We start from the raw sequence: 26,778 nt of genomic DNA, 5'->3' as shown, positions 1-26,778 counted from the left end.
TTATATGGGGGGGTGACAGCCTGCATGTGGCATTATATGGGAGAGTGACATGCTGCATGGGGCATTATATGGGGGGGTGACATCCTGAAAGGGGCATTATAACGACAGGGGAGTGATATCCTGCGTGGCGCATTATATGGGGGGTGACATCCTGAAAGGGGCATTATAACGACAGGGGAGTGATATCCTGCATGGGGCATTATATGGGGTGGGAGTGACATCCTGCACGGGGCATTATATGGGGGGGTGAAATCCTGCATGGGGCATTATATGGGGGAGTGACATGCTGCATGGGGAATTATATGGGGGGGTGACATCCTGAAAGGGGCATTATAATGACAGGGGAGTGATATCCTGCGTGGCGCATTATATGGGGGGGTGACATCCTGAAAGGGGCATTATAATGACAGGGGAGTGATATCCTGCATGGGGCATTATATGGGTTGGGAGTGACATCCTGCTTGGGGCATTATATGAGGGGGTGACATCCTGCATAGGGCATTATATGGGGGAGTGACATGCTGCATGGGGTATTATATGGGGGGGTGACATCCTGAAAGGGGCATTATAATGACAGGGGAGTGACATCCTGCATGGGGCATTATATGGGGGGGTGACATCCTACATGGGGCATTATAAAGACAGGAGAGTGATATCTTGCATGGGGCATTATATGATGGGAGAAAGGGACATCCTGCATGGGTCATTATATGGGGGGTGACATCCTGCAGGGGGCATTATAAGTGGGGGAACAGCCTGCATGGGACATTATAAGGGGGAAATAGCCTGCCTATTGAGGACCTATGCTGCCTATTTGTGACATTTACCTGCCCATTGAGGACCTATGCTGCCTATTGGGGACATTTACCTGCCCATTGAGGACCAATGCTGCCTATTGGGGACATTTACCTCCCCATTGAGGACCTATGCTGCCTATTGGGGACATTTACCTGCCTATTGGGGACATTTACCTCCCCATTGAGCACCTATGCTGCCTATTGGGGACATTTACCTGCCTATTGAGGACATTTACCTGCCAATTGGGGACATTTACCTGCCTATTGGGGACATTTACCTCCCTATTGGGGATATTTACCTGCCTATTGGGGACATTTACCTGCCTATTGGGGATATTTACCTGCCTATTGATGACATTTACCTGCCTATTGGGGACCTATGCTGCCTATTGGGGACATTTACCTGCCTATTGAAATACCGGTTTATCTAACTTTACTTGTTCTTCATTTTAAATATTGTATTTGTTCCTGTATTGTTTTTTTTACGTCAAAATAAGATATGTGCAGTGTGCATAGGAATTTGTTCATAGTTTTTTTTAAAAAAAACTATATTCCGGCCCTCCAATGGTCTGAGGGACAGTGAACTGGCCCCGTGCTTAAAAAGTTTGAGGACCCCTGCTCTAACGTGATGCATTAAAACTTCATAGAAGTATGTTTTACCGCTGCCTCCTGGACTGTCAATAAAGAAACAATTTGGCCTTGGATCTGCTTGGTTTTCTACAGCGCTCACAATAGTGTTGTATGCAATCCGTTGTTGTTCCTTTAAGGAGTTTTTCTTCTCTGTTGCCAACAATAATTTATAAGCTTCGTCATAGTCTGGAATTTGTGGAACTTGACTTGCAGGCTGTGGCAAATTAAAGTCTGAAAACGTTTTTCCATGCAGTAGTAGGACATCTTGGACATCTTGCATGGCATAAGATTCGCAATTTTGACAATTTCCACTTCTGTTGTGAAGACGTAAGCAGTAATCCTCAATTATATGTTCTTTGAAATTTGTCCAAAGTTGAGCCGGATTTGTAGACGGTCCAAATACACAGGCAAACAATTTGCGAAGTTTCTTAGGCATATGTAGGGTAACTGCGTCTTCTAAAGTAAGTGTCCACACAGTATCATCCAATAGAAGTCCTAAAGCCAAAGCTGCAGCTTTAAATGTATCGTGCAATACTCCGTTAACTGTTTTCAAATCGTTGTAACTTCTAGCTCCTTTGACATGCAGTAGTAACAGCCGAAGGCAATATCTTTCTTGATCCTTGACACTAACAGTATACATGCGTCCAATTATTCTGCTAAGTCCTCGTTGCCTTGGATTCCAAGCTTTATTCCAAACGTAATGCTCTGGCATCTCTTGATACAAATACTGCCTGGCATTTTCGTCACATTGGCTCAGCAAAAACCATTCCATTAATGTTGACGTTGTGCTTAAAGTTTTTGAGACATCTTCGACTTGAGCATTTTCAAAGAAATAAAGCTGGTGTGGATTTGGTAAATGAATCGCTAAACGTATAATGGCATGGGACTGTGAATGCATTGGAAACGCAAATATCCTCCAAGCAGCTTCTGGAGCACTCACATATCTTGAGTCAACAAAACTTGATAATTCATTGTGATTGACTGTTTTAAGTTTTTTTTCAACGTTAGCTTTGTCATTCCCCTTGTAGATGTGCTTGAAAATATATTTTACACTTTTTATTAAAGCGCAGATTTCAACGTTGATGTGACAGTTGTAGCATTTTAATAAGTATGGGTTGTATGGGCCTATCCATGAGTTATTTATAATTTTTTTGCTGTGTACAATATTATCAATGTGTTGTCGCTGGTAGGACGGGTAGCCATCCAAGTCTTTAACAGTGTGCTGTTTCAACTGCTTTGGAAACCCTTTTGTACACTTTCCGTTTTGCATGCATGGACTTTTTGGATTTGCTACACCACATGGGCCATGAACCATATGTCAGACTTCAATATTATACAATTCAGGATACTTTTCTTGGCTAGGAATTTCAGCCCACACTATGTTGTCAATTTCTTCCTCAGTGCAAAACTTGGAATCAGCGTCTAAAATAATTAGTATATGCGCATGTGGATGACCTCGTTTCTGAAACTCTATGATGTGTACCATTGCTACGACTGTTCCAAAAAGGCAATTTTTGATGTCTTTAAAAAGGCTGCTGAGTTTTAGTCGAAATACGCGTGCAACTAAGTCCGGCCTGTGTTCAACTTGCTGCCAGGGTTCTAGATTTTCGGTAATTTCCGGACATTTAGGATTACAGGTCATTGTTACAAAAATGTCATGTCTTCCATACTTTGTTACTATTGCCATTGCATCTTGATAACGCTGTTGCATGTTGCGGGGGCTACCTTCAAAAGACGACGGGAGAATTACTGTTTTTCCAATTGGAATTCCCTTTAGAATTGATTGTTTTTGCAAATATTCTTGAAAAATGCTGTAGTCTTCAACTTTAAGTTGTTTTTGGTTCATTCGTATGAAATTTAGACGATTAGCTTCAATTTTAACGTATGCGTCGACTAAGTACTGTTGTGTCAGTTTCCCACCGTTTAAAATAGGATGGAAGTAATTTCAGACAGACAGAAGAAAACTGTAGTACTGCAGTTGTGTAATTCTTCTTGAAGTTCCTTGCTGGTGTAGGTTTTCATGCCACCCTTGCTCACCTCTTGGAAAGAATAGCGGATACAGAAGAGCATCAAGGTTGCTGTGAAAAATGCTAATTTGTTGTGTTTTAGGGATGAAAGGGTTGTTTTGGTCACGCTTAAGAAGGACTAATATATCCCTTTTAAAAAGAGGATCTCTATCATCGTTTTGAAAAACAACTGTGACCTCACTTACACGTGGTTTGCTGTAACATCGGGGATCTTGTTTACGTTCTTGTTTAATGGCCATGATAATAGGAGGCATTTCAGTCCCATTTTGTATAGCCCTCTGTTCCTCTACAGCTTCGACGTCTTTTAGCATGCGATATGCGGCAGCAAATGGGCTGATTTTTTGTAAATGTACGGCAATTAGGTTCATCACTTCAGCATTACACTATTCATTTTCTTTCAGGTTCATCCTTTGTTCTGTAGCCTCATTTGTATCAAAGATGTATAATTGTGCAAATTTTGGTGGTTGTCCTACTTCTGGGTAGAGATGAGCGGTGTTTGACTAGAACTGTTCGCCAATCTCAAATTCGAGCTGTTTTGGGCGGTGTTCGAGCCGTTCGGCGAACCTTAACGATTTGAAAAAATTCGGCTGTTCGACGTTATGTTCGATAACTGTTCGTGCACCAAAATCATAACTGGATTTTTTCTCAGTAATGCTGAAAATTAATGTTAATACGCAGTTTGAGTGTACAGCGGGGCGGGGGGAGGGGCAGGGGACGGATCTCTGCAGAAATAATGAAGATCTCCATTTTTTTTTCTCTTTCCCGCATTTACAGTTGGGAGGTGCAATCTGTCAGCCTATCAGCAGCGCACACACGGAGCGAACTGCTTTTTTTCAAACAAGCAAGGGCATGTGTCATTGGCAGTGTATGTCACATGTCCTTGCTCTATAAGACCCAGCCATTTTCCCCGTCGCCACCATTTTCTCACTGCTGCAGCTGCATGTTAGATGGCACCGCTGTTGCTGTGTGCGCTATACTTTGTTAATTTGAAGCCAATTTTCGCACAAATCTACAGATAGCTTGGCAGTAGGGAATAGTTGTGATTGCAGTCCTTTTAAGGACTAGGTTACATCATTTACTACGACTTTTATCAGGCTGGTCTGTGCTCTTAAATAGATAGGTTGGGAGTAAAGACTAATTGTAATTGCAGTCCTTTTCAGGGCTAGGTTACATCAGTTCCTATCACTTTTATCAGGTAGGTCTGTGCTCTTAAATAGATAGGTTGGGAGTAAAGACTAATTGTAATTGCAGTCCTTTTCAGGGCTAGGCTACATCAGTTCCTATCACTTTTTGCCAGGCAGGTCTGTGCCAGTGCTGTGCAAGTTTTTTTCACAGCATTTGGCTAAATCTAGCAAAGCAAATCCTTTTTGTCCTCTTGCAGTGTGTGTTAGTCAGCGGAGAAGCCTATCTGTGTTGCAAGCTACACAACCTGTGTATAGAATACAATTTTTTTACTGCACCTAGTGAAGTAAAACCTTTTGGGCATTGCATCATTCTATTAGTCCATCTATACTAACCTCCACCAGGTTGCAAATTCAAAATAATTTTTATCTGTATCTAGCTCTGAAAAAATATTTGGACTTTGGCTTGTAGCAGTGTGTGGGACTTGTTCTATTAGTCCATCTATACTAACCTCCAGCAGGTTGCAAATTCAAAATAATTTTTATCTGCATCTAGCTCTGAAAAAATATTTGGGCTTCAGCTTGTTGCAGTGTGTGGGACTTGTTCTATTAGTCCATCTATACTAACCTCCAGCAGGTTGCAAATTCAAAATAATTTTTATCTGCATTTAGCTCTGAAAAAATATTTGGGCTTCGGCTTGTAGCAGTATGTGGGACTTGTTCTATTAGTCCATCTATACTAACCTCCAGCAGGTTGCAAATTCAAAATAATTTTTATCTGCATTTAGCTCTGAAAAAATATTTGGCCTTTGGCTTGTAGCGTTGTGTGGGACTTGTTCTATTAGTCCATCTATACTCACCTCCAGCAGGTTGCAAATTCAATATAATTTTTTTATGCATCTAGCTCTGAAAAAATATTTTGGCTTGTAGCACTGTGTGGGACTTGTTCTATTAGTCCATCTATACTAACCTCCAGCAGGTTGCAAATTCAAAATAATTTTTATCTGCATCTAGCTCTGAAATAATATTTGGGCTTCGGCTTGTAGCAGTGTGTGGGACTTGTTCTATTAGTCCATCTATACTAACCTCCAGCAGGTTGCAAATTCAAAATAATTTTTATCTGCATCTAGCTCTGAAAAAATATTTGGGCTTCGGCTTGTAGCAGTGTGTGGGACTTGTTCTTTTAGTCCATCTATACTGACCTCCAGCAGGTTGCAAATTCAATATAATTTTTTTCTGCATCTAGCTCTGAAAAAATATTTCGGCTTGTAGCAGTGTTTGGGACTTGTTCTATTAGTCCATCTATACTAACCTCCAGCAGGTTGCATATTCAAAATAATTTTTTTCTGCATCTAGCTCTGAAAAAATATTTGGGCTTCGGCTTGTAACAGTGTGTGGGACTTGTTCTATTAGTCCATCTATTCTAACCTCCAGCAGGTTGCAAATTCAAAATAATTTTTATCTGCATCTAGCTCTGAAAAAATATTTGGGCTTCGGCTTGTAGCAGTGAGGGGGACTTGTTCTATTAGTCCATCTATACTGACCTCCAGCAGGTTGCAAATTCAATATAATTTTTTTCTGCATCTAGCTCTGAAAAAATATTTCGGCTTCTAGCAGTGTGTGGGACTTGTTCTATTAGTCCATCTATACTAACCTCCAGCAGTTTGAAAATTCAAAATAATTTTTATCTGCATCTAGCTCTGAAAAAATATTTGGCCTTTGGCTTGTAGCGTTGTGTGGGACTTGTTCTATTAGTCCATCTATACTCACCTCCAGCAGGTTGCAAATTCAATATATTTTTTTTCTGCATCTAGCTCTGAAAAAATATTTTGGCTTGTAGCACTGTGTGGGACTTGTTCTATTAGTCCATCTATACTAACCTCCAGCAGGTTGCAAATTCAAAATAATTTTTATCTGCATCTAGCTCTGAAAAAATATTTGGGCTTTGGCTTGTAGAAGTGTGTGGGACTTGTTTCATTAGTCCATCTATACTAACCTCCAGCGGGTTGCAAATTCAAAATAAATTTTATCTGCATCTAGCTCTGAAAAAATTTTTGGGCTTCGGCCTGTAGCAGTGTGTGGGACTTGTTCTATTAGTCCATCTATACTAACCTCCAGCAGGTTGCAAATTCAAAATAATTTTTATCTGCATCTAGCTCTGAAAAAATATTTGGGCTTCGGCTTGTAGCAGTGTGTGGGACTTGTTCTATTAGTCCATATATACTAACCTCCAGCAGGTTGCAAATTCAATATAATTTTTTTCTGCATCTAGGTTTGAAAAAATATTTCGGCTTGTAGCAGTGTGTGGGACTTGTTCTATTAGTCCATCTATACTAACCTCCAGCAGGTTGCAAATTCAAAATAATTTTTTTCTGCATCGAGCTCTGAAAAAATATTTGGGCTTCGGCTTGTAACAGTGTGTGGGACTTGTTCTATTAGTCCATCTATACTAACGTCCAGCAGGTTGCAAATTCAATATAATTTTTATCTGCATCTAGCTCTGAAAAAATATTTGGGCATGTAGCAGTGTGTGGTACTCATTGTATTAGGCCATCTATACCAAGCTCCACCAGCTTTGAAATTAATAATAATTTTTAGCTGCATCTTGCACTGAAAATAATTTTTCTTCCCAATAGTCGTAGCAATAGAAATATGGGGCGAGCGCCTGGCTAACAAAAATATACGCTTCATAACAAAAAACACCAGCCTAGCGCACTGCATTAATAAGGTGGCATCATCGTCTCTCCCAGTGCTAGGCCTACTACATCGGCTAGCATTCCTGTGCCTAAAACACAATGTATGGGTCCGCGCTAGCCGCGATGCTGAGGGGTCTAAAGCTGCTGCTAACGCTTTATCACAATTCAATTGGCAGATTTTCACAGAGCTCCTCCCCAACACCCACCCATAGGGCAACAGTTGCCCACCCTCCCTATGTGATCTAGTGGCGAATATTTGATGCCATTAATAGAGATGAGCGGTGTTCGACTAGAACTGTTCGCCAATCTCAAATACGAGCTCTTTTGGGCGGTGTTCGAGCCATTCGGCGAACACGAACGATTTGAAAAAAATTCGGCTGTTCGAGGTTATGTTCGATAACTGTTCGTGCACCAAAATCATAACTGGATTTTTTCTCAGTAATGCTGAAAATTAATGTTAATACGCAGTTTGAGTGTACAGCGGGGGTGGGGAGGGGCAGGGCATGGATCTCTGCTGGAATAATGAAGATCTCCATTTTTTTTTCTCTTTCCCGCATTTACAGTGGGGAGGTGCAATCTGTCAGCCTATCAGCAGTGCACACACGGAGCGAACTGCTTTTTTTCACACAAGCAAGGGCATGTGTCATTGGCAGTGTATGTCACATGTCCTTGCCCTATAAGACCCAGCCATTTTCGCCGTCGCCACCAGTTTCTCACTGCTGCAGCTGCTTGTTAGACGGCACCGCTGTTGCTGTGTGCGCTATACTTTGTTAATTTCAAGCCAATTTTCGCACAAATCTACAGATAGCTTGGGAGTAGGGAAGAGTTGTGATTGCAGTCCTTTTGAGGACTAGGTTACATCATTTCCTACGACTTTTATCAGGCAGGTCTGTGCTCTTAAATAGATAGGTTGTGGGAGTAAAGACTAATTGTAATTGCAGTCCTTTTCAGGGCTAGGTTACATCAGTTCCTATCACTTTTTGCCAGGCAGGCCTGTGCCAGTGCTGTGCAAGTTTTCTTCACAGCATTTGGCTAAATCTAGCAAAGCAAATCCTTTTTGGCCTATTGCAGAGTGTGTTAGTCAGTGGAGTAGCCAATCTGTGTTGCAAGCTACACCGCCTGTGTATAGAATACAAATTTTTTTACTGCACCTAGTGAAGTAAAACCTTTTGGGCATAACATCATTCTATTAGTCCATCTATACTAACCTCCACCAGGTTGCAAATTCGATATAATATTTTTCTCCATCGAGCTCTGAAAAAATATTTAGGTTCTAGCAGTGTGTGGGACTTGTTCTATTAGTCCATCTATACTAACCTCCATCAGGTTGCAAATTCAATACAATTTTTTTCTGCAGCTAGCTCTGAAAAAATATTTCAGCTTCTAGCAGTGTGTGGGACTTGTTCTATTAGTCCATCTATACTGACCTCCATCAGGTTGCAAATTCAATATAATTTTTTTCTGCATCTAGCGCTGAAAAAATATTTAGGCTTCTAGCAGTGTGTGGGACTTGTTCTATTAGTCCATCTATACTGACCTCCATCAGGTTGCAAATTCAATATATTTTTTTTCTGCATCTTGCTCTGAAATAATATTTCAGCTTCTAGCAGTGTGTGGGACTTGTTCTATTAGTCCATCTATACTGACCTCCATCAGATTGCAAATTCAATATAATTTTTTTCTGCATCTAGCTCTGAAAAAATATTTAGGCTTCTAGCAGTGTGTGGGACTTGTTCTATTAATCCATCTATACTGACCTACATCAGGTTGCAAATTCAATATAATTTATTTCTGCATCTAGCTCTGAAAAAATATTTAGGCTTCTATCAGTGTGTGGGACTTGGTCTATTAGTCCATCTATACTAACCTCCATCAGGTTGAAAATTCAATATAATTTTTTTCTGCATCTAGCTCTGAAAAAATATTTAGGCATCTAGCAGTGTGTGGGACTTGGTCTATTAGTCCATCTATACTAACCTCCACCAGGTTGCAAATTAAAAATAATTTTTATCTGCATCTAGCTGTGAAAAAATATTTAGGCTTCTAGCAGTGTGTGGGACTTGTTCTATTAGTCCATCTATACTGACCTCCATCAGGTTGCAAATTCAATATAATTTTTTTCTGCATATACCTCTGAAAAAATATTTCAGCTTCTAGCAGTGTGTGGGACTTGGTCTATTAGTCCATCTATACTAACCTCCATCAGGTTGCAAATTTAATATAATTATTTTCTGCATCTAGCTCTGAAAAGATATTTCAGCTTGTAGCAGTGTGTGGGACTTGTTCTATTAGTCAATCTATACTGACCTCCATCAGGTTGCAAATTCAATATAATTTTTATCTGCATCTAACCGAGCCAATACTTTTGGCCTAATACCACAGTTTGACCACTCAGCTCTACTCGGTTCCCATCCATTATTTTTTTGTGCAAACAACTCCAAAGTTGTGAATTACTTAACCACCAAAATGAGTAGAAAAAGGCCTGCTGCTGGTGGAAAGGGGAATAGGCGTGTTGGGAAGGGGAAAAAAGGTTGTGTCAGTGGGGTAGGTGTTAAAGCATCAGTAACATGTGTAGAAGAAAAACCATCTTCCAGCCAAACTAAAATGTCTACTTCTTTTAGCGGACAATGTGATAAGATCCCTTTCTTACGGCCATGCCAATCACTACAAATTCCAGATGAGGCACAAAAACAGCAGTTGCTTCAACGGATATCAAGTGCTCCTTTAAGTGGGCTCTCCTCCACCTCAACTTCAACATCACAAATACTCCAGTCCTCAGAGGTGTCACCCCAATCGCACTTGCTTCCTCACAGCTCCCAAGTCTCCAGCTGCCCGTCTGAGTATGGGGTAAAATAGATGGTTGAGTCTGCAGAGCTGTTTACTCATACTATAGCCCGGAATCAGAGGTCGGCTCCAGAGCTTCTGTGAATCCAGACGAGGAAATGATCTGCACTGATGCCCAGAATCTTTATGAGTCGGATCCAGGACCAGACACAGAAGGTACTGACCTTAATGTAGACCCTCGCTCCCAAACTGTAACTCCTGTTGGTGGAGACAATGAGGAAGACGATGATGAGGCTCAAATACCTGATTGGAGCGACAACTTTAGTTTTTTGTCAGGGCAGTAACAGGTTGGCTCTGAGGACGATGGGTGTGATAACACACAGGGTGATGATGATGAGGTTGGAGATCCCACTTACTGTCAACCCACAGTCAGCCAAGAGATGAGGTCAGCAGAGGAGGTGGAGGAGGATGCAAGTGACGACGAGGTCAGGTTGCGCCTTCCTGGACAGAGACGTAGTACTGGAAGCATGTCAACAACAGCATCCTCAAACACAACTCTGCCTCTGACCACATGTCGTGGTGGCTCTTCAGGTCGCATGGGTGCTAAGCCTTGCATAGCCTGGGCATTTTTTCAGATCGATAAAGATGACCCAACTCATGTTATCTGTAACATTTGTCAGCAAAAGCTAAGTAGAGGCCAAAAAATACATAGTTTGAGTACTTCATGCATGAACCGGCACATGGACATGAAGCATAAGTTGCAGTGGGAAGCTCACTGAGCTACAATGCGGCCTAGCCGGCCGGCCAACCACCGTCTGCCACATCTTGTGCATCCACGGCCTCTTCATCCTCTGTAACTGGAGGGACAGCAGTCACACCTGTTTTGGAACGCAGACCTGCCACCTCTCTACCCGCAACAGCCAGCGTGATTGGCAGGTCATCATTTTCTTTGGAGGTGGTAACAGCAGCTGGTGTTGAGCGCTGTCCGACATCGATAGCACCACCTTTGGATCAAGGCAACCTAACATGTCTGCCTGCATCTTCTTCACAGACTGGCAGTTTGCCGGGGACACCCTTCTCAACCCCGTCTAAGCACAACAGCCAGCCCTCGGTCCCTCAGATGTGGATAAGTAAAAGACCATTTCCTCCTAGTCATGAGAAAGCTAAGAGGTTGAATTTCACCATCTGCAAGCTCTTGGCTACAGAAATGCTTCCTTTCTGCCTGGAGGACACAGGGGATTTTCGAGACCTTATGTTCGTCGCAGTGCCCCAGTGCCTGATGCCCAGTCGGCACTACTTCTCAAAGAATGGTGTGCCTGCGCTCCACCAGCATGTCGCACACAACATCACCGCTTCTTTGAGAAACTCTGTGTGTAACAGGGTGCATTTCACCACAGACACTTGGATGAGTAGGCATGGACAGGGGCGTTACATGTCGCTGACTGGGCACTGGGTAACTATGGTGACAGCAGGACAAGGGGCTGCTGTCCAAGTCTTGCCGTCCCCACGAGTTGTGCGTCTATCCTCTTTATCTCAAAGTTCCTCCACTGCTTCTGCCTCCTCAACCTCCTCTCGGTCCTCCACCTGCACCCAAAGCCTGTCTGGTCATGCCACAAGCTTTCTAACTGCGCAGAAGGGATCCTGCACACCTCCTTACTATGCTGGCAGCAGGGTTCAACGTCGTCAGGCAGTTTTTACTTTGAAATGTCTGGGAAATGTGAGTCACACAGCTGAGGAGTTGTGGTCAGCTCTGGAGAACCAGTTTCATGAATGGTAGTCTCCACTGGACCTGAAACCAGGGAAGGCCGTGTGCAACAATGCTGCAAACCTGGGTGCAGCCCTTCGCCGGGGCAATGTCACACACGTGCCTTGTATGGCTCACGTGTTGAACCTGGTTGTCCAGCAATTTTTAGCCCACTATCCCTGACTAGATGGCCTTCTGCAGAGGGCACGGTCGCTGTGTGCTCCCTTCTGCCGTTCGCATCCCGCAGCTCAGCAACTTACATCTCTACAGAAGTCGTTGGGCATGCCACTTCACCGGCTAAAATGCGATGTGCCTACCCGGTGGAATTCAACTCTGCACATGTTGCAGCGACTGTGGCAGCACCGACAAGCCCTGGTGCAATACGTTCTGACGTATAGCCTGGGCCAACGAGATCCAGAGGTGGGGCAAATCACGCTGGAGGAGTGGTCTCAGATCAGGGACCTATGCAGCCTTCTGCACAGTTTTGAAATGGCGACGAAGATGTTTAGTGCTGACGATGCCATTATCAGCATGACTATTCCGGTGATTTACATGCTGGAGCACATGTTAAACAGAATTTGGAGTCAGGTGGTGGCACAAGAGGAGGTGGAGGAAGTAGAGGAGGAGGAGTTGTATGCGGAAGGGCTAACATCTGCAAGGTCCAGACGGTCGGCAGCACCAAGGCGGCAGGCATGTGAGGGTGGGGAAGATGGTTTTACCAGGGCACATGGTAGCAGCCAAACTAGTGAGGAAGGTGCAGGAGCCCAGGAAGAAGTGGAGGATGAACTGATGGAAGACTCATCAGATGAGGGAGACCTTGATCACATTTCTGTTGTGCAAGGTTGGGGGGAGAGAACAGAGGAAGGAAGCATGATTGTTACCTCGCCACCAACACAACAGGGACTTGGTGCTCCTGGATGCGCAAGACACATGAGTGCCTTCTTGCTGCACTACCTGCAACATGACACTCGAATTGTGAGAATTAGAAATAATCCTGACTACTGGGTTGCCACACTGTTAGATCCCGCGTACAAATGTAAATTTGCAGAAATTATTCCTGCCATAGAAAGGGATGCACACATGCAGGAGTATCAGCCGAGACTGTTGCAGAATCTTAAATGTGCTTTTCCACAAAACACCAGTGGTGCACGTAGTGAATCTCACAGTTCCAACTTGCCAACCGTGGGACCGTCGAGTGTTCAGCACTCAAACCGTAACAGAAACACAGTATCTGCTGGTAACATCAATTTTGCGGAATCATTTCACCATTTTTTTAGCCCATCCTTTGCAAGGCCACAGGAGACAAGTAACCAAGCAATGTGAACTGAGGTCTAAGATGGTACACATGCAAGAAATAGGAGCATGTTCACACTAGCAAAAAGAAGCAAAACCTACAAAAGACAAAAAATATAGCTCATACACTACCATCATTATATATAAATGTAAAGCAAAGTTGCGTATGACTTATAGGGTACTTAGTGAACTATTTTTGATCAAAAAAAGTATACAAGCCGTGCCACCAGTGACAAGGTGACCCTAAAGTGGGACGGTACCTACACTGTCTATATTAAAAACCTTACTGTATATCAAAGTTGAAGTAATGCATATTATAGGGTAGACAAATAGAACCGGGTCCCAAAATCAGACCACCTAGGCCCGTGGTAAGCTACATATATACTAACCAGCTCAACAAAGGGGATGCCACACCCTTAATTTGCACAGAATGCAAACAAGACAAAAAAACAAGCAATGTGAACTGAGGTCTATGATGGTACACATGCAAGAAATAGGAGCATGTTCCTACACTGTCTATATTAAAAACCTTACTGTATAATAAATTTGAAGTAATGCATATAAAAGGGTAGACAAATAGAACCAGGACCCAACAAGTAGTCTGACACATAGTCAACGCCTAGAGACTAGTGTTGAGCGAGCACTAAAATGCTCGGGTGCTCGAAGCTCGGGCCGAGCTCGACGTGATACTCGGGTGCTCGACCCGAGCAGCAAGCCCAATGTTAGTCTATGGGACTATCGTGCCCAAAACGATAGTGACAGTGCTCAAATGACATGGGGACAGCATGGGGATCGCCCCAGGAAACATTTCTGACCCCCAGGTCACTGCTGTCAACAACGTGGTCAGAGGTATTAAGCCACATTTACGGGCTCACAATAAAACGTTCAAAAACGAAAGTGAAACTTTTTTCCTGTGAAATATGTTAAGGAACATCCTTTCCAGGGAAAAGACTTGTGTATAAGTAAAAATAAATGACCAAAAACAAAAATACTCCTCCACACCTTCGGCTATGTTCACAATTAGCATTTTTTTTGCATTTTTGCACTTTTGTATTGCTTTCAACTATGACAAATGCATTCACCGGGAAATGTCATTTTAACATTTTACAACCTTATCTGGCAATGTGCTGTGTGACACATGCATAAAGTGCTGAAAAAACATGGGAACAGCATGGGGAAGACCCCTGGAAGCATCTCTGACTCCCAGGTCACTGTCTAAAAGTGTGCCCATCATAAGTGATCCTTGCCGCATCAGAAGATGCAGACTTGCAACTATCCCCATGCAAGTTCTAGTCCCAGGGCAGTGTTCAATTGTACCTCCCCCATTCCTTGCAATGCAAGCGCAAGTATGCAGCCTGCCACCCACCCACCCCCAGGCTGCAATACCATACTGCTTGCTTGCTTGAACTTGAAATTGGGCCTTTTAGGCATGTGGAGGCGGAATCTGGCCACCACGTCATGGCTGTGTTGGTGGCCTGGAATCCATACTCAGTCCCCAGCCGCCTGGTGGCTGGGTGTCCCCGCTTGCTCCCCAGCCTCCAGGGGGTGACCGGGTGTCCATACTCGGTCCCCAGCCACCCCTATTTGTCCCGGTAACCTTTCCCACACTTTTCTTAGCCTGGCCTGCTTTAGGGCAGCATTGGCCGAGCCCACCGGACTATCAGACTCCTCCGGTGGGCCCTGGCTTCTCCTTCAGGGGAGTTGAGAGAGCCAAGGTGAGGAGCATTATGAGGATGATAGAAGTTAGCATCTGCTTGGTTTTGTTGTAATGCAAGTGACGCGCCCCCTGGGACATATTCCTTTTTTGAGGGGAATACCCGGCACCGGATCAGATGGGGGGTTGTAGTCTCCGAGCGGCTGTGACCCGGCCCCGTGCCCAGGGCGTCAAGCTCAGTGTTATGTGGCAGCTTTACAGATGTTACTAAAGTTCTTTTGTGTCGACTACGCCACCCGTTGTGATGCGGTCACTGTGGCCGCCGCTGCAGCAGGGTCCGCTGAGGCTGATGGTGGATGCGCAGCTTGGTGGGATAACCCCCAACGGGAGGGGTATAGCCTCAGAGGGGACAGGCGCAGAGGATGGGGGTTGTGGTGGTGTGGTGCAGCCGGCAATGAAGACAGACTCGGGTTGTGCAGTTAAGGGAGTTTACTTACTGCTGATGTTTCGGTCACTCCAGCTGCTAGTGACCACCCGAGCCGTGCTGCGTCCACCAGGTCCTGGATCCAGCCAACCCCCAAACAAGTCCGGAGCGTGGCCCTGAGCTCTCCCTCTGTCCTTTCTTCAGCCGTCCCCACCAGGGATTCACCTAGGTCCAGCTCCCTCGGGCCTTCTTTTGGGACACCCTTGGCCCTGGGTTCCCTGACCCTGCATGTGGTGTGCCTTCGGGGTGAATGTGGTGGGTGACCGTGACAGACACTGCCCACGGTCTCCGGTCTCTAACTGGGGATTGTTTTTGCCCCCACCAGCTTGGGTTCCGGTACCCTGATGCTGACTCCTCACCCGGTGCTCTAATTTGGGTTCTTGGGTCCCTTCAGTCTTCCCCCTCTGGGTCTTTCTCTGCTCCACTCTCTCTCTCTCCAGGGCTGCTGTTTCCTGCTCTCTGCATCCGACTTGTCCTCTGCAGCTGACTGACTCTCTGCGTCTGACCCTGATTCTAAGTTGGTGCCCTCCTTATATATCCCTCTATGTGTGAGCTCAGGTGACCAGCACCCAATGAGCTCCTAACACTACCCAGACTGCTCCCCCTATCTGCCCCTACACTACATGGGATGTACCACCCCCCTCCCACTCCAGCCAGGAACAGGCTCGGTTGTACCTGCACATTTCCAAGTGGGAGTACCGTCGACCTGCTCCTCTGGAATGGGATGTATGTAGTGCATGCAGTCTATCTGAGCTCAGTTCCACACTCCATCCTTACCCGGGAGTGGAATATCACACCTCTGGGTTGAGGTGCAATACCCCTGTAGCAGCCGAATCCTCAGGGTGCTACACAAGCGCATGTATGTAGTAGCGGCTAGGCCTGAGGTGGTCAGCGTTTTGGCGCATATCCTACCTCCTCCGAGGATTGCTGGATGTTTTCCTGATACTATTCAAGTTCTATGACTCCCGTTAAAACAAAGCTTCAGGTGATAAATGATGGATGAGGTAGTGGCAAAGTAGAAAGAGCAGGAGGAACAGGGACCATTCACATCAATATCAGGCCAGTCAACCAGATATGTCTTGTAGGATATGTTTCTGTAACAAAAGGAGCGGTTCGGCTACACAGTTATAGGGCATACAGTGAGTGCAATGCCTACCAAAAATTTCGAGGCACTCCAATGCCCCTTGGAAATGACATGGAGGTCAGAGGGCGTTAACTAAACCTTTTTTTCCATTTATAGCAACTGGGTCTCCTGTGCACTGTTGGCCTAAGCAGTGAATGGAAGGCTTTCCAAAAATTATGAGGAACTGCAATGCCCCTTACAAGAGCCATGTGTGGCACCCCAGGGGTCTGGTCACCACAGTAATAGAGATATTACGTCGGAGAGCAAGTGGGAGGTTTCCTGGTCAGGATCCCTTAAACATGCAACATCCTCCTGCCCCAGTCCTGGGAGGGGAGAATTCTGCCCTTATAAACTGGATCTGGGGCAGAGTTGAGTGAGTCAGAGAACAGAGAACAGTCAGAGTCAGAGTGAGAGCAAGGGAAACTAACAGCAAGGAGCTCTGTAGGAGCTAGGAGCTAAAGACCAGGGGCTGGAAGCTGAGCAGAGCTCGCCCTGGCAGAAGACAATAGGAACCGGACACAGGATTCCGAGGCTGTGAGGACTTATATATCCAGCAGCAGAAACCAGCCGGCAGGGGATTTCCGGTCCTCTGGCCATAGAAGCCCGGAGGCTCAGTCACAAGCAAGGGATCAGCACCGCCGTCGTGGAGCGGAGGCTAACAGAAGGCCCCAAGTCACCAGCCATACGGGTGAGCACTACACGTTACACTCAGGGTCATGGGCTACTTCTACCCGCTTACAGCAAGGTAGCCAGGAAGAGTGCAGACAGACGGGGAGGCCTACAACTCCACCTGGCCAGGGGAACTCATGCTTGCTCACAGACTGACCATGCCTCTTATGCTAGCCAGTACTCCCGGGAGAGTCTACCTTATAATCATCAGTAAAGACCCAGAACTGCACTGCAAAGACTCTGAGTCATTCCTGCTGCGCTCGTGCACCATCAGCCCCATCATCCACACTCACTGCCCTGAGGCTATACTCCTCCGTGGGGAGTTATACCATTCTCTGCTGCGCACACAACACTAGCCTCAGCGGTCTGCCTCGCAGCGGTGGTACTCCCTGACCTCAATCCACGGGTGGCGCAGTCGGACAATTAACCTCAAAACCTAAGAAAGACAGCCACTGGGGGCGCGTCAAATGCAGTACAGCATATTACAAACATTAGTCCCATTATTGGGGAGTGGGTGTCCCATAGTATTTGCTTATGCCTTGCAAGCAAAAGCTGCCAAAAATTAGGACGGAGTCACTTGCAATGCCCCTTACAAGAGCCATGCAGTACAGCAAATTACAAACATAAATCCCATTATTGGGGATTGGGTCTCACATAGTATTTGCTTATGCTTTCCAAGCAAAAGCTGCCAAAAATTAGGACGGAGCAACTTGCAATCCCACTTACAAGAGCCATGCAGTACAGCATATTACAAACATAAGTCGCATTATTGGGGAGTGGGTGTCCCATAGTATTTGCTTATGCTTTCCAATACAGGTGAATACACCTCCCGAAATAACACAGTGGATTTGACTTTATGTTACTCTGCTGTCATTTGGTGGTGATGAGAAGTCTGGTCCAATCCAGCCCTTGTTCATTTTGATAAGGGTCAGCTTGTCAGCATTGTCAGTTGACATGCGAGTGCACTTATCAGTTATAATTCCCCCAGCGGCACTAAAAACACGCTCTGATAACACGCTAGCGGCAGGGCAGGCCAGGACCTCCAAGGCGTACAGAGCAAGTTCATTCCAAGTGTCCAGCTTGGATACCCAATAATTAAAAGGCACAGAGGAATCACGGAGGATGCTGGTACGGTCGGCAAGGTACTCCCTCACCATCTTTTGAAACTTTCCACTCCTTGTGAGAGTACCCCACGCCTCAGGGCCTGTAAGCTGGGCGGGTGTCAGAAAACTGTCCCAGAATGTTGACAGTGTTCCCCTGCCTCTGCTGGATTGGAGTTGCATCTCTCTCGCCTGTACGCCTTGGTTGGGCAACGAACTGTGACCTCTGCCGCTAGCGTGTTCAGATGGGAATTTTTTTAAGAGTTCTGCAGCAAGCGTCTTCTGGTACTGCCCCATTTTTGTAGACCTCTCCACCTCAGGAATAAGAGAGTGAAAGTTCTCCTTGTAGCGGGGGTCTACAAGTGTCACCAAACAGTAATGACTGTCACCCAACATTTTGACAACGCGAGGGTCACTGTTAAGGCAGCGTAACATAAAGTCAGCCATGCGTGACAGACTGGTAACGGGCAAGATTTCCGTGTCCTCACCAAGATGACGACTGACCATGCTCTCCTCCTCCTCCTCCTCTTCCTCCTCCCCCCTGTCCTCAGGCCACCCACGCTGAACCGACGGTATGACACTTGTACAGGTACTACCGTCTACAACGCATGATAGCAGCTCCTGTTCTTCCTCCTCCTCCTCCTCCTCTCCCTCATTGTCCCCCAATGCACTTTGGGATGAGATGAGGCTGGGCTGTGTGTAATCGCCCGCTATGGCTTCTTGATCCATCTCATCATACTCTGGCTGCAATGCCTCCTCTTTAATTCACTGCAGAGAGACAGACAAGTGGGATGCTGACACTAATGATGGTGTCATCGCCACTCACCATCTTGGTGGCCTCCTCAAAGTTTGTCAGGATGGTACATATGTCAGACATCCAGGTCCACTCCTGAGGTCTTATGTGTGGAGTCTGACCTGAATATCGACGGCCTTGTTGCAGCTGGTACTCCACAACTGCTCTCTTCTGCTCACAAATCCTTTGCAACATGTGGAGGGTAGAGTTCCAATGTGTGGGGACATCACACACCAGTCGGTGTGCCGGAAGCTGCAAACGCTGCTGCAACACAGCAAGGGTGGCGGAAGCTGTAGCCGACTTGCGAAAATGAGCTGACAGGCAGCGTACTTTCACGAGCAGATCTGGCAACTCAGGGTACAATTTAAGAAACCGCTGAACCACGAGGTTAAGCACATGAGCCAGGCATGGTACGTGTGTGATCTCACCTTGCCTCAGAGCCACCACCAGGTTACGACCATTGTCACACACGACCATGCCGGGATGTAGGTTCAGCGGTCTCAGCCACAGATCTGCCGGCTCTTTCACAGCTGTCCACAACTCACAAGCAGTGTGAGGTTTATCATCTAAGCTTATGAGTTTCAGCACAGCCTGTTGCCGCTTGGCGGAAGCAGTACTGCAATGCTTCCAGCTTGTAACTGATGTGGTGATATCTGAGATGGAGGCTGAACATGAGGAGGAGGAGGAGGATGCGCAGGAGCTGTACACTGTGGGGGCAACTCTGACTGACATAGGGCCCGCAATCCTCGGTGTGGGGAGGATGTGTTCCGTCCCAAGGTCCGACTGGGTCCCGGCTTCCACTATGCTTACCCAGTGTGCCGTCAGAGAGATGTACCGTCCCTGGCCACAAGCACTTGTCCAAGTGTCCATTGTCAGGTGGACTCTCCCAGTAACTGCGTTGTTGAGGGCACGGCAGATGCTTTGGGACACGTGCTTGTGTAGTGCGGGGATGGCACACCGGGCAAAATAGTTTCGGCTGGGGACCGAGTACCGAGGGACGGCCACCGCCATTAGATTGTGGAAGGATTCCGTCTCCACCTGCCTAAAATGCAGCATTTACAACGCAAGCAGTCGTGAAATGTGCAAACTTAGGACTGTGGCCTGTAGGGCGTTAGCTGCGATATTCCGCTTTCGTTCAAAGGTCTGGGATATGGACAATTGAACGCTGCGGTGGGACGTGGATGTGGACGTTGATACTGTTTCTTGAGAAACTGCCATAACAAGTGAAGACTGAGAGGAGGGGGCATCTTTACATGCAGTATGGACAGGGGATTGCCTTGCACACACAACAGGGGGTTCTATTGCACGAACAACAGTGGAAGAAGCAGTGATAACACCCGCTGACACTGGTCGTGGACCCTGGGTTTTGCCCCACAAAGTCGGGTGCTTTGATGGGGGTCAAGCTGGTAGTTTTGTCACCTCTGCTGATGCTGGCATGTAAGGTGGAAAATATGGCCTTTTTGGGGTTATCAGCAGAGTCTTTAAAAAAATTCCAGACTCTGGAAGACCTACCGCTTGTACTTGCAACGACCCTCGTGTTGGTGTTATGGGTAACGGTTGCCTGCCTTCTGTCTGTGGCCACCACACTGCTTCTTCCTTCCTGTTGGGGTACTCTGCCTCCCTCCCCCTGTGTGCTGCTGGCCTCACTCAGCATGTCCTCCTTCCACGTTGGGTCAGTTACTAGATCATCCACCACCTCCTCCTCTTCCACTTGCGCTCCACGATCCTCCACCTCACTTCCTGCCAATTGTGTCTCGTCATCGTCCACCTCTTGTGACAGATTGCCAACGTCGACTTCCTGTGGCCGTGGCTGTTCAAATATTTGGGCATCACAACATGGGATCTCCTCTTCCACCACTTCAAGCGTATCAGGAGAGGGGCCCAAATTTGGAAATGGACCAGTGAACAGCTCTTCAGAGTGTCCAAGTGTGGGATCACTTGCTGTCTGACGACACTCAGCATGGTGGGAGGAAGGAGCATCAGGGTGAGGAGGAATATGCGGTCGAGACTCACGGCTACTAAGAGTTGACCGTGTGGAAGACAGACCGGAGGTGGTGGTGCCCAGGTAACTGGAAGTATTATCTGCTATCCAATTAATAACCTGTTCACACTGATCAGTTCTCAATACTGGTGTTGTTCTGTGCTTCCCTAGTAATTCGGTCAAGAAGTGGGAGCGAGAAGATGTGGCTGTTGGGTGTGGCACATTTTCACCTTGGCCACGGCCCCGTCCTCTGCACGAACCATCACCAGAGCGTCCACTTTCACGTCCCTTGCCACGCGCCTTGCCCATTGTAAATGAAGTAAAATAGCTTACACTTGCACTATAAATGGAAAAAGGGTAATAAAGAGTATATTTGTACCATGGAAGAGGAAAACCACAGTTATTGTTTCCTGGGGTATACCACACTTTTTTAAATAGAGATATTTGCGGCTGAACAGTAAGCAACACACTCAAACTGCTTTTTTTTTTAGATACCAAAGGCCCAAAACTGGATAGTACAGTGATTTGACCCGTGGAACTGCGAAACCACACTGGGATGTCGGGCCTACACAAGACTATTTTCAACAGATATATTTTTGTGTCACAACAGTCAGGAGACGCTACTGTTTTTCTTTACGGAAAAAACTACCAAAAGCAGAATAATAGAGATTTTTTACCGCGGGATGGCAAAACCACAGTTATTGTTTACTGGGGTATACCACGCTTTTTTAAATAGAGATATTTGCTTCTGAACAGTGAGCGACACTCTCAAACTGCTTTTTTTTTAGATACCAAAGGCCCAAAACTGGATAGTACAGTGATTTGACCAGTGGAACTGCGAAACCACACTGGGATGTCGGGCCTACACAAGACTATTTTCAACAGATATATTTTTGTGTCACAACAGTCAGGAGACACTACTGTTTTTCTTTACGGAAAAAAATACCAAAAGCTGAATAATAGAGATTTTATTCCGTGGGATGGCAAAACCACAGTTATTGTTTACTGAGGTATACCACACTTTTTTAAAATTGAGATATTTGCTGCTGAACAGTGAGCGACACACTCAAACTGCTTTTTTTTTAGATACCAAAGGCCTAAAACTGGATAGTACAGCGATTTGACCCGTGGAACTGCGAAACCACACAAGACTATTTTCAACAGATATATTTCTGTGTCACAACAGTCAGGAGACATTACTGTTTTTCTTTACGGAAAATATACCAAAACCTGAATAATAGAGATTTTTTACCGTGGGATGGCAAAACCACAGTTATTGTTTACTGGGGTATACCACGCTTTTTTAAATAGAGATATTAGCGGCTGAACAGTGAGCGACACACTCAAACTGCTTTTTTTTTTATACCAAAGGCCCAAAACTGGATAGTACAGAGATTTGACCCGTGGAACCGCGAAACCACACTGGGAAGTCGGGCCTACACAAGACTGTTTTCAACAGATATATTTTTGTGTCACAACAGTTAGGAGACACTACTGTTTTTCTTTACGGAAAATATACCAAAACCTGAATAATAGAGATTTTTTCCCGTGGGATGGCAAAACCACAGTTATTGTTTACTGGGGTATATCACACTTTTTTAAACAGATATATTTGCGGCTGAACAGTGAGCGACACACTCAAACTGCTTTTTTTTTAGATAACAAAGGCCCAAAACTGGATAGTACATTGATTTGACCCGTGGAACTGTGAAACCACACTGGGATGTCGGGCCTACACAAGACTATTTTCAACAGATATATTTTTGTGTCACAACAGTCAGGAGACACTACTGTTTTTCTTTATGGAAAATATACCAAAACCTGAATAATAGAGATTTTTTCCCGTGGGATGGCAAAACCACAGTTATTGTTTATTGGGGTATATCACACTTTTTTAAACAGAGATATTTGCGGCTGAACAGTGAGCGACACACTCAAACTGCTTTTTTTTTAGATACCAAAGGCCCAAAACTGGATAGTACAGTGATTTGACCCGTGGAACTGTGAAACCACACTGGGATGTCGGGCCTACACAAGACTATTTTCAACAGATATATTTTTGTGTCACAACAGTCAGGAGACACTACTGTTTTTCTTTACGGAAAAAAACTACCAAAACCTGAATAATAGAGATTTTTTACCGTGGGATGGCAAAACCACAGTTATTGTTTACTGGGGTATACCACACTTTTTGAAAATTGAGATATTTGCGGCTGAACAGTGAGCGACACACTCAAACTGCTTTTTTTTTAGATACCAAAGGCCCAAAACTGGATAGTACAGCGATTTGACCCGTGGAACTGCGAAACCACACTGGGATGTCGGGCCTACACAAGACTATTTTCAACAGATATATTTCTGTGTCACAACAGTCAGGAGACATTACTGTTTTTCTTTACGGAAAATATACCAAAACCTGAATAATAGAGATTTTTACCGCAGGATGGCAAAACCACAGTTATTGTTTACTGGGGTATACCACACTTTTTTAAATAGAGATATTTGTGGCTGAACAGTGAGCGACACACTCAAACTGCTTTTTTTTTATACCAAAGGCCCAAAACAGGATAGTACAGCGATTTGACCCATGGAACTGGGAAACCACACTGGGATGTCGGGCCTACACAAGACTAATTTCAACAGATATATTTTTGTGTCACAACAGTCAGGAGACACTACTGTTTTTCTTTACGGAAAATATACCAAAACCTGATTAATGAGATTTTTTACCGTGGGATGGCAAAACCACAGTTATTGTTTAAAGGGGTATACCAGACTTTTTTAATTATATAAACTTGCGGCTGAACAGTGAGCGACACACTCAAACTGTTTTTTTTTTTTAGATACAAATGGCCCAAAATGGATAATACAGAGGTTTGAACCGTGGAAGTGCAAAACAACACTTCTGTTTCTCTAGCCTACACCAGACTATTTTCAACAGTTATATTTGTGTCTGAAAAATCAGAGACACGCTTTTTTTGGGGGTGGGGGGACACACCAAAAGGTTAATAAGACGGGTATTTGTACAGTGTGAAGGAGGAAAAAAAAAGGAGGATTTAGATGAAAAAAAAAAGGATTTTTCCTGGCCCCCGACACCTGGTGCTAAGTCCAGCAATTTCAGCAATAGGAGCACACCGGACTGTAATGCAACGTTTGCTGGTATAACCACTGTGTCTCCTATACAGCCTGCCTGCCTGGTATCTGGGATGGATATTAGTCCTGAAAAGGACTGTTTGTTTGTTCCGGCAGCCTTTACAGACCCTACACTAACTATTTTGCAGTTTATATCTCTCCCTAAATCAGCAGCGCTGTCCCTACTCTGTCTAATCCGGAGCGACTGTGTCCAAGATGGCGGCGCCCGGTTTTAAATATTCGAGGTGACGCTGTGCGGCCAGCCAATCACTGTAATGCCCACAACCAACATGGCTGCAGCATTATAGTGACTGGCTGGCAATCCCTGCATGTTCATTGGCTCTGTAAAGAGCGCCAAACATGCAGCGCGGAGACCCAAGCTCCCGCCCGAGTAACCCGGAAATGCTCGGTGCTCGCCGAACATCCCGAGTAGGTTGATGCTCGGGCGAGTACCGAGCAGTGTCGAGCATGTTCGCTTTACACTACTAGAGACGATGGTACAAGAGTATCTTCAAGTAAACATTGAAGCCATAACTGTGTCACTAGACCCTTGCTCTTTTTGGGCTTCCAATCTGGATAAATGGCCGGAGCTCGCCACTCACACCTTGGAGATCTTGTCATGCCCTGCAGCCAGCGTTCTGTCTGAACGTGTGTTCAGCGTTGCTGGTGGTGTGCTGACAGATAAGCGCACGCGGCTCTCCACTGATAATGTAGACAGACTCACGTTCATATAGATGAACAAATCATGTATCCGAAATGACTTTTCTACCCCTGTGTCATCCTGGGGAGAGTGAAAGCTTGATGATTTGTTAAAATCACCTCACCAACCGTTTTAAGCTTTAAAATTAGTAATCATGTTTATCTGTATCTTGGCTGGAAAATAATTTGGGCTTTGTAGCAGTGTGCAGTTCTGATTCTATTAGGCCATCTATACTAAGCTCCACCAGATTTAAAATTACTAATCATGTTTATCTGTATCTTGGCTTGAAAATAATTTGGGCTTTGTAACAGTGTGCAATACTGATTCTATTAGGCCATCTATACTAAGCTCCACCAGATTTAAAATTACTAATCATGTTTATCTGTATCTTGGCTGGAAAATAATTTGGGCTTTGTAGCAGCGTGCAGTACTGATTCTATTAGGCCATCTATACTAAGCTCCACCAGATTTAAAATTACAAATCATGTTTATCTGTATCTTGGCTGGAAAATAATTTGGGCTTTGTAGCAGTGTGCAGTACTGATTCTATTGGCCATCTATACTAAGCTCCACCAGCTTTCAAATTAATAATAATTTTTAGCTGCATCTAGCCCGGAAAATAATTTTGGGTCTCCAAGATGCGCAAGACACATGAGTGCCTTCTTGCTGCACTACCTGCAACATGACCCTCAGATTGTCAGAATTCAAAGTAATCCTGACTACTGGGTTGCCACACTCTTCGATCCCCCACACTCTTCGATCAACCTTTTCATTTTAATAAAGTACAAAAAAATTGTCATTTTTGAAATTATAAGCATTAGCAGGTTATTAGAAACTGAAATCAAACAGTTTTCAACTCAAAACTTTATTCTAGGTGATGGTACATTTGCACATAGGACCCCTTGTTCGAAAGGAGCTTCTGAACTCTCTCGTCCATTGAATTGTCAGGTTTTGGATGGTTTCTGCTTCAATTGTTTTGCATGAGGACAGAATACCCTCCCAGAGCTGTTGCTTAGATGTGAACTGCCTCCCGCCATCATAGACACTCCTTTTGATGATGCTCCAGAGTTTCTCAATGGGGTTGAGGTCAGGGGAGCATGGGGGTCACACCATAAGTTTGTCCCCTTTTATGCCCATATCAGCCAGAGATGCAGATGTGTTATGTGCAGCATGAGATGGTGCATTATCATGCATGAAAATGATCTTGCTGTGGAATACACGGTTCTTCTTCTTGAACCATGGCAGGAAGTGCTCTTTGAGAAAATTCACATACATTATGGAGTTCATCTTTACCCCTTCACGGATCCTAAAGGGGCCGACAATCTCTCTCCCCATGATTCCAGCCCAAAACATTACTCCACCTCCTCCTTGTTGGCGCTGTAGCCGTGTTTGCGTGGGGCATCCATCAACCAGCCATCCTCCACTCCATCCATCTGGACCATCGAGCGTTGCACGGCACTCATCGGTGAACAAAACAGTTTTGAAGTCAGTCTTCATGTAGTGTTTGGCCCACTGGAGCCGTTTCAGCTTGTGTGCAGTGGATAGAGGAGGTCGACAAGATGGCTTACGCACAGCTGCAAACCTCTGAAGGACTCTGCATCTTGTTGTTCGGGGGACGTATGAGGCTCCAGCAGCTTCAAAAACTTGTCCGCTGCTATGACAAGGCTTTTTTGCTGCTGCTCTTTTAACCTGATGTAATTGCCTGTAGGAAAGAGTCCTCAATTTTCCCTTATCAGCACGCACACGTGTGTACTGTGAATCAGCTACATACTTCTTGATTGTGCGATGATCAGGATGAAGTGTCTTGGCAATGTTGATTGTAGTCATGCCTTGACCTAAACACTCCACAATTTGTAGATTCTCAGCAGCCGACACATCCTTTTTCTTTCCCATTTTGGCAGAAAATGTAGGCTGCTTAATAATGTGGGACAGCCTTCATAAGTAGTCTTGCCTTTCATTGGACACACCTGCCAAACTAATTAGCACAGGTGTCTGCAATTGCTTACAGTGATATAAAGAGCCCTGACATACATCACCATCAATGAGTTTA

Source organism: Phyllobates terribilis, unplaced genomic scaffold (assembly GCF_046119375.1).
Source record: "Phyllobates terribilis strain yellow unplaced genomic scaffold, ASM4611937v1 Scaffold_1__5_contigs__length_1240528914, whole genome shotgun sequence".
In the NCBI taxonomy this organism is placed as follows: domain Eukaryota; kingdom Metazoa; phylum Chordata; class Amphibia; order Anura; family Dendrobatidae; genus Phyllobates; species Phyllobates terribilis.
Note: the sequence above shows the minus strand (reverse complement) of the source record.